This window comes from Urocitellus parryii, chromosome 3, assembly GCF_045843805.1.
Source record: "Urocitellus parryii isolate mUroPar1 chromosome 3, mUroPar1.hap1, whole genome shotgun sequence".
Lineage (NCBI taxonomy): Eukaryota > Metazoa > Chordata > Mammalia > Rodentia > Sciuridae > Urocitellus > Urocitellus parryii.
In genome coordinates, this window is record NC_135533.1 from 215808563 (window position 1) to 215817877 (window position 9315).

Consider the following 9315-nt stretch of genomic DNA (forward strand, 5'->3'; position numbering starts at 1 on the left):
TTTGACGTCTCCTGCGGTAGTGAGAAGAGCGGGCAGCTGATGGTTCACAGACCTCCTCTCAGCCTTAGAAAATGTTGACTGTGTGACATAGAAGTTTGGCCCTATAGAGGCACGGCCATGCTGGGAGTTGGTAGTGATTGTCACCAAACACTGGCTTAGGTGAACACTTTTTGTTCGTCTTTAAAGACGGCTCACTGTTACGAACACTTTTTCATCGACATGTGAAATCCATGCCATAGTTTCTTCTTTCAGGAGGAGAACACCCATCACATCTCTTTCTGCCTAGGTCCGTGAGGTCAAGCACATGCTAGGAAATGCCCATGTTCTGGGAGCTGTCCTAGGTGCTGTGCTGTCATTAAGCTAGTGGGAAGGCATGGCCCTTCTCTGGAGAAAGCACAATGTAATGAAAACGTGGAATTGATAAAAGGGTTGGCACTACAATGCGGTGACCCTAGAGGTATGTCCCCCACTGATGTGCAGTCTTGAATCCCATCCCAGCAGGGCAGATGGTCCAGCATGAGATGTGCATGTTGGCTTAGGAAGTCCTTTCTTGGTAGCCCACCATCACACTGGTGAGCAAATGGATGTGCTATGTACCAGAAGTAGTCACTTTTCTGCTTCGTGGTGGGTGGAATTTGGGGGTATATCAATGTCTTGTGGATGCCATCTGGTGAGTCCTTGACACCTTGGGCTCTTCAGAAATTATGGTTTTGTTGGGGGTGGGGGAAGGGGGAATGGTTTTTAGATAGATGGTGTGCATGGGGTAGTGTCATTTCAGAAAATCTTCCAGAATGTTCCCAAGAATATTAATTTATGCTAGAGGCTGGAAATGAACAGAACAGACCAGCACTCTGTTCTTTAGAGCACTTAAAAATGGGATGGCCTTTCGGGGGCTCTGACTAAATGTGTCCTTAGGGGTCCCCAAGAAATGGAGGGAAAGCAATGACTTTTTGAGCTCACTGTCACCTTTTGATATTAATCAAGGTCCAGAACTAGCCTCTAGCCAAATTTTTGTGTGGGTGTGGGCCATAAAAATCCTTGTTAAAAACCAGATCATGCATCTGGGGCTCTCGGTTCTGTTTGAGAAGGAAGGACAAGCCCCAAGCGAGTGTACCTGGACGCATGTGAGCAAGATGGCTCACCTGGTCTTTAGGCTTTATCAAATCTGCTGCTCCCTACCCCTGTGTGTGTCTGGGTGGCCTTGGCTCTGCATGTCAGCAGTGCAGATCAAATGTCTACGGCTTTTGCAGAAGACAACTCGGAAACAATACCCATTCAAAGCCCAATTATTACGTTTTCAATGTTTTCCTACAAGAGCCAAGTAGCACCATGTACAGAATATGCCTTTTTTTTTTTTTTTTTTTTTTGTGGTGGTGGGTGGGGGGCCTGGAGGTATTGGAATTGTTCTGCATGTAAAATATGGGGTAATTACTTGTTTATATTAAAATTCTGAATAAATTATCTGAGAATTCTCTTGTTTTTGTGTGGTGGCCTCTGCGGGCTTGTGACTTTCAGGTGGGCTGTGTTAATGAATCCTTGGGAGGTGGTGGGTTCTGAGAGGAGAGTCGAGGGTTCTTCAGCCATGAGCTGAAGTTGGACAGCTGCTGCTGGCAGACTCACTGATCGCCAGGCCACACCTGCACTGCCAAACCACCGGTCGACATGCTGCCTTGTTTCCACACCAGGCCCTCCCCGGGGCCTCCCCACCATGCAGCCACCAGGGGCTCTCCTAGGCCTCCTCACGATCCAGCCTCTCAGGGCTCCCCAAGGCCTCTGAGGCCTCCCCACGGTCCTGCTGCCAGGGGCTCCCTAAGGCCTCCCCAGGACCCAGCCCCCCAGAGGCGCTCTCCAGGATCCCAGGGAGAGTCTCTAGTTTGTCATGCTGGAAACTTTCACGTCAAGGGTTTTAAATGTCATCCTGGGAGAGAAGACCTGTCCCTGCGGTGGGTGGGTGGGTGGATCACGGACTGAAAGCTGTTTGGATAGGCTTCCTTGAGCGGAATCCAGAGCAAAATGGGGAGGAGACAGACTGCCCACCTTTAGCTCCTTGTATGACTTGAAAGAGTCACATAATTTCACAGCTAGTTTTGTCTGCATAACCAACATCTCCAGAACTTAGTGGCTCAAAACAGTAAACATTTCTTTTTGAAAAAATTTAATGCATACATAAAAACCTACAAGTGGCACATATTAATGGGGGCACATGTCCATGTGGCCTTATGTAATGCTTCAGTCGGGTTGAATATCTTCTCCAGCATTTCTCGTTCACGGTGACAGTTGGAGGAGCATTCCCACAGAGCATTCTGGCAGCTTCTGGTTCTGAGATGAGGTGTATGGGCAAGAGGAGGCCGTGCTGAACAAGGAGGTGCTTGGGCACATCTCAGGCATCAGGAGAAGCTGCGACAGTCTCTCTCCCATAGCAGCCCGTTCACCTCAAGCCGGGATTCTCCCGCTTTATTGGGCTCTTGGTTATTTGCACATTTTCCCTAGTTTCCAAAGCACTCTTCATTCAGACACCAGCCAAGAACAGAGCTTGGTGTATTTAGGGGCACTGGGCTCAACCTACCTGAAACAGAGCAGCACTTGTCAACAGCAGGCCCCTGGAACCTAGGTGTTCAACAACCCCAAGATGTCAGGCTCTGTGAGGTCACACTCCCTGCTACCACTGTATTCAAAAATCCACTTAGTCTAGATCCCTTTTCTGTAGACAATGCAGATACCTTCACATGCACGCATGCCCCTGGAACTTCTGAATTCCATGCCTTTAATTGTGTATGAATTATGCTCCAGTTGAGAGAGGTGGAAATTAAAATGGTGACCAGTGTATAGTAAGCACTCAATGTCAGTTGTTGCTACTATCAGTATTGCCATCATAATTACCACCACCATCACCTCCACCTCCACCACCATCCATCACCATCACCAACACCACCACAACCTCCTCCACCATCACCACTAGCATCACCACCACCACCAGTACCACCACCACTACCATCACCTCCACCTCCACCATCATCACCAGCACCACCATCACCTCCACCTCCACCACCAGCACCATCACCACCATCACCTCCACCTCCACCACCATCACCAGCACCACCACAACCTCCTCCACCATCACCACCATCATCACCACCATCACCATCACCACCACCACTTCCACCACCACCATCACCTCCACCTCCATCACCACCACAACCACAACCTCCTCCACCAGCACCACCACCACCATCAGTACCACCACCACCACCACCATCACCTCCACCTCTACCACCATCACCAGCACCACCACCACCATCCACACCATCACCATCACCATCACCACCACCACCACAACTTCCTCCAGCATCACCACCATCATCACCACCACTAGTACTACCACCACCACCACCACCTCTACCACCATAACCAGCACCACCACCACCATCACCACCATTACCACCTCCACCTCCATCACCACCTCCACCTCCACCACCAGCACCACCATCACCAGCACCACTATTGCTGTAATCGTCATCCCTATCATCATCACCACAAGTACCATTTTTATCTTTATCTGATGCCTCAGCAGCACCTCTCATACCACCCCAAGTTTCTGGCTCCTCCCTCCACTCCTCCAGATGCTTCTTCCTCCTCTCTTCCCTCTTGCTCCCCTCCCTCCTGTGTCTTTTTGATGTGGGCCTCTCCTTGGCAGCCTCAACTCTGCTTCTCCTTTCTCTGCCTCCCTCCCTTGTGCTTTGGGTTTCTTGCCTGCATCTCCATCCCTCCCTCTCACCTCCCTGGTCCTTCCTTGTCTCTGACCCTCCCTCTCTACTTCTCTCCACTCTCCAGTCTCCTCCATCTCCATCGCTCCCTCCTGTCCTTCTAATCTGCCTCTTGCTCTTCTCTCCCTCCATCTCCATCTTTTATCTCTGTGTTCTCTTTGTGGTCAGAAGTTTCTACCTCTCTTATTTGCATTTCTCTTTCTCCTCTTCTCTCCCTCTGGCCTGTCCACCTGCCATGGCTCCCTTCGCGGCTTCCTTTATCTTCCATTACACCCCCCCCGCCCCGTCTTTCTCCCTGCCGTATGTCTGGATTTGCTCTATTTTATTTTCCCCTCTGCCTCCTTTTCCTGTCCCTATTTTCACTCTGTCTCTCTGCTTTACCTGTCTTTGGTCTGTCTACTTGCTGGTCACTCTTTCTCCCTTTTTCTTCTCTTCTTTCTCCTCCCCCATCTCTCTTTTTTCCTCATTCTGTATTGATTTATCTTATTCTCTTTCTAGATTTTTCTATGACCAGATTTCTTCCATTGCTGTCTTTCCACGCACCATGCACCCATCCTTTCCTTCATTATTTTGCGTTTTCCTTCTTTCCTTCCAGCCATCCAGCTATCTCTTTGCCTCTCTGTCCATCCACCCGAAGCTCCTGGCCAGTGGCCAGACCCTGGAAGGCTGTGAGAGCAAGGCCTTTGGCTTGGGCTCTAGAGGCCACAAAATTGCAGCCAGTGGAGCTCTGACTGGGCTCTGAATTGCAATGAGGATGTGGGTAGATGCAGCACTTGGGGGTGGGAACCAGGAAGCCCAATCTCTGGCTGTGCTCTGTGCCCACAGCTGAGGCCGTGGGTAATGAGTGGCAGTACATGAACACTTTGGTGTCTCTGAAGTACTCCACAAGAGAGAGCAACGTTCTTCACAGGGCTGACGTGGTTGGCAGATGGTCTCTGCTGATGTGCTACAAGTGTCACAGCTGTTGATCTCCAGTCTCTCTGAAGGCTGCCGACCCGTTTCTCAGGGGCAGAGTTCCAACATCATGAAACTGTGCTGCACAGAATTGAGCTAGCCCTCGGGGTGACTAGCTCAGAATCTTACACCCTGAGAACTCTGGAAGCTCTTGTTATAATCAGAAACCCCCAGGACACCCCTTTAGCGGATGCGTTAGTGGGTCCACTGTGCTGGGTGCTGTGGTGGGATCATGGCAGTGGATGCCACGTGGATGTGGCAGGTGTTGGATATCTGCTGTGGCACAGGACGCTGTACCGTGCCATCCAGAACTCTTCAGAACTGGAACACCGCTCTTCAGCTGTCAGAGGGTTGTCTGCTGGGATACAGAACCGAGTCCTCCTGGTGCCCTCTGAGACTTAAGGGAGCTACTGAAACCTAGCTCTGCCCTTCCCTAGGGCTGGCCACTTTTGAAGACTGGTCAATATGGGATACAAAGGCCCTGTGCCTAAATGCATGTTATGGGTGAGTCGTGCCTCTCAAAAGCATTATAGAACTCAACCCTTGGAACCTCATCATAGGACCTCATTTGGAAATAGGTGATTGCAGGTGTGATTCATTAAGATGAGGTCACACTGGATCAGGACAGGCCCTCATCCAGCAGGACTGCATCCTCATAAAGGTGTGAAATTTGGGCATTGCATACAGGGAGACCACATGATGCTGCTGCAAGCCAAGGACTGTCACCAAAGATTGTCAACAGCCACCAGATGCTGGGAGGCATGGAACCAGCTCTGTCCTTCAGAACTGTCAGACTACACACTTTCACCCTCCAGTGCCCAGTTTGTGATACTTTGTTACAAGCAGGAGGACTCTGGCGAACCACCATGTTTTAACGCTCCTGTAGGATCAGAGAAGGCTGGGGCTGCGACTGCACTGAAGGAATTTCTCTCCTGGCTCAGATCTTCTTCCCGAGCTCCTTTACGCAGTTGATTCCAAGCTATCTCTGCTGAAGCTGCTGCCTGTGAACACCCATCTCTGTGGATGGATGTGTTTGCTGTGTAACAAACACCCCTGATTCTTTTTTTTTTTTAAAGAGAGAGTGAGAGAGAGAGAGAGAGAGAGAGAGAGAGAGAGAGAGAGAGAGAGAATTTTTATTATTTATTTTTTAGTTCTCGGTGGACACAACATCTTTGTTTGTATGTGGTGCTGAGGATCGAACCCGGGCCGCACGCATGCCAGGCGAGCGCGATACCGCTTGAGCCACATCCCCAGCCCCACCCCTGATTCTTAATGGCAAAAACAATAGATAATTATTATTTCTCGCCATTCCATGGGACAGGCAAAAAGAACTCTTTGGCTGGCAGGTCTGGCCTCTTGGGTCGGCTGAAGGTTTCTCTGGGCTCACTGATCCTGGATGGCCTTACTCACCTGTCTGGTGATGGCAGTCTTGTGGATATGAGTTTTACCCTCTGGGAACTCAATCCACCACAACCAGAGACACTTTAGGACCTCTGGGAGCCTCTCCTACACAGATATAGAACTGGAGACAGAAGGACAGTGAATGCCCCAAGGTCACACAGCACACTCTTGTCTTCTTACATTTTGTTTGAGAGTCCTCCAGGTGTATCTGCCATTCCAGTATTAGGGAGGGCCAGGGACCTACCATTGTGAGGTTTCCTGGATGGCCTGAGAAAAACTGGACGGCAGAAGACGACCGTGGGGGAATGTAGGTTCTAGAGCCAAGGGTTTCGGCATCACTGAGGCAGGAGCCCCAGCAGAGCTTCCAGTTAGAGAAGTGCGAGTTGGTCAGTAGGTCGCGGCTGATCTCAGACAACTCGCCAGCCTCAGTTTCCTTATTTTAAAGGGGATAGTCACAGACCCTCTCTTCTAGAATCACTGAGATGAAACTGGATCCATCTGGAGAGGGATTAAGCATAGACCTTGGCATGGACCCTAACTCACCAGACGTGGAGCAGCTTCGTTAGCTCATTATCCATGAGTGCACAGACGAGCCTCAGTGAACGGGGCCAGGTGTGTGGAGGCACTTCCTGAGCCACCTGGATTTGGACCCCACAAGGAATGCTTAGGACAAATCCCTTTATAGACGTGGGACTCAATTTTCAGGGAATTGAAGAACATCTAAGACACTCCCCCTTCTGTCCGTCACATTAGGGACAGTGGCTGTGAGGGGCAAATTTTGGGATGACTCATCTCACCCTTGGAAGTTCTCATCTCCTAGCGATTGTGGCTTTGTGTGACCCCCTCCCCTGCGAATCAACCAAGGACAGGATGACATTTCCACCTCCAAGGTTACTTCCCATGATACATCATTGTTACCGCAGACTGGAGTGAGGAGTTGTCCTGGTGGCTTTGAAGAGCAAAGGCTCCTGCTGTGATCTGTCTATGCAAAGGGCCACGTGGGGAGGGACCAAGCAGCCCTGAAGCTGGGGGCAGCCTCCAGCCCAGAGCCACTCAGAAGCTCTTGCATGGGTTCTGTAACTGCCGCAAGAGAATTCTCCCGGCAACCTGAGCGAGCCTGGGGCAGCTTCTTCCCCAATCCCACCTCCAGGTGAAAACGCAGCCTCCTGAGATTCCAAAGCAGAGCCAAGTTGTGCCCAAGTTCCTAGGCTTCAAAAATCACAAGGTCACAAGTGTCACTCAAGGTGTTGTAAAGCAATAGGAAAAGAAGAAAGCAACACAGCGGCCTGTTCAAGGCACTGGGCAGATGGAGCTCTTTCCTGTGTGGCCCACAGAGTGACTTGCCTCAGTGCTAACCAACTAGGGTTCTCACTGGCATCCACGTCTTCCCTGTGTTCCTGGGAGGGGACATCTTCCTGTGCGCCCTCCTCCCCCTGCAAGAGTGACCCAAGAGTGCAAGATGATCCATTTGCAAATCCTAGATTTCTCTGCCTTGGACTGCTTCGTGCAGATCCAGCAAATTCCTGGATGGGCGTGGTAGCATATGCTGGTCATGCCAGGATCACAAGTTCAAGGCCAGTCTGGGCAACTTAGTGAGACTGTCTCAAAAAAGGACTGGTGATGTAGCTCAGTGGTAAAGTGCAGGGCTGGTGTGTGTGTGTGTGTGTGTGTGTGTGTGTGTGTGAGAGAGAGAGAGAGAGAGAGAGAGAGAGAGAGAGAGAGAGAGAGAGAGAGAGAACATGAATATTTCTGGATAGACTTGGAAGGCTCCAAAACTGATGCTCTAGCACCCCATTGTGGTCTATGTCTATTTAGACAGTTGTGGTTTTTTCCTAGGATTTTTTTGGGGTGGGGTGGGGTCTGTTTTCCAGATTTGGACCTGAGGTTCAAAATGATCTCTCATCATTTTAGTCATTTCCATATCTGGATATCTGTTTTTATTAAAATTTTGTTGATTTCAAGATTAGTTGACTTTCCTCCCAGGTGATCTGTGTTGTAATTAAAAAAAATTTTTTTTGGTACACTTAAGCATGGAGCTGCATCCCAACCCTTTTTATATTATTTAGAGATGGGATCTTGCTAAATCGCTTAGGGCCTTGCTAAGTTGCTATGGCTGGCTTTAAATTTTTCATCTTCCTGCCTCAGCCTCCCCAGCAGCTGGGACTACAGGTGCACACCACCACACCCAGCTGTAATTTGTTTTAAATTGTATTTGGTGCTCTTTGTTATTTCCTTCAGTTTGCTTGAGATGCATATTTTGTGCTGTCCTGTTTATAATTTCTTTCCTGTTGTTTCTGAGGTGCTGGGGATCCAGCCCAGGGTCTTGTGCATGCTAGGCAAGCGCTCCACCACCGAGCTTCACCCGGCCCTCTCTGATGATGATTCCTCTGGCTGGATATTGATCTCTGTGTTCCAGTCAGTCACCTCTTTGCTGTGCCCTCCCTTGGCCTTTCTCTTGAGTTAGTCAGAGAAGGAAAGATCTTTGGTGTTCTTTCTTATAAGGACACCAATCCTATCCGATTAGGGCCCCACCCCCATTATCTCATTTAACCTTAATTACTTCCTCACAGACCCCATCTCCTAATTCAGCCACAACATATGAGCTTCAACAGGTGGGACTGGGGAGCCCATGAACATTCAGTCACCAAGGGAGCCTTGAGGGTGTGCAATTTTGAATGAGATGATCACAGACACACTGTCAATTAACTTGAAGGAGGGGCACAAGTGAGCCATGGACGTTTCTGAGGAACGGGCATCCCAGGCAGAAGGTTCACATATGCAAAAGTCCTGAGAGGGGAAGGAATGTGCTTGGATAGTTCAAGGATGAGCAAGGAAATCAGAGTGGCTGGAGGACAGCTCAGGTCAGAGAGCTAACTGCAGGCTGGATCCAGAGGGGCTCACCGGCCACTTAAAGAACATTAGCTTTTGCACACTGTGAAATACAATTTATATTTTAAAAGAACGTCTTTCTTCATGTGTTGAGCTGGAATAGACTAAAGAAGAGCAAGGGGGAGTGATACATCTGTCCAGAGGCTACTGGAATAATCACAGTGGGAAAGGATGGTGGGATTCCAGGTATTTAAGGCTAAGCCAACAGGCTTTGCTGAGCTGTTGGATGCACTGTATATTTCATCTTTCCAATATGTGAAGACTCTGTGGATCTACTTTTATATTGCTTTGTGGTTGATTTCATGTT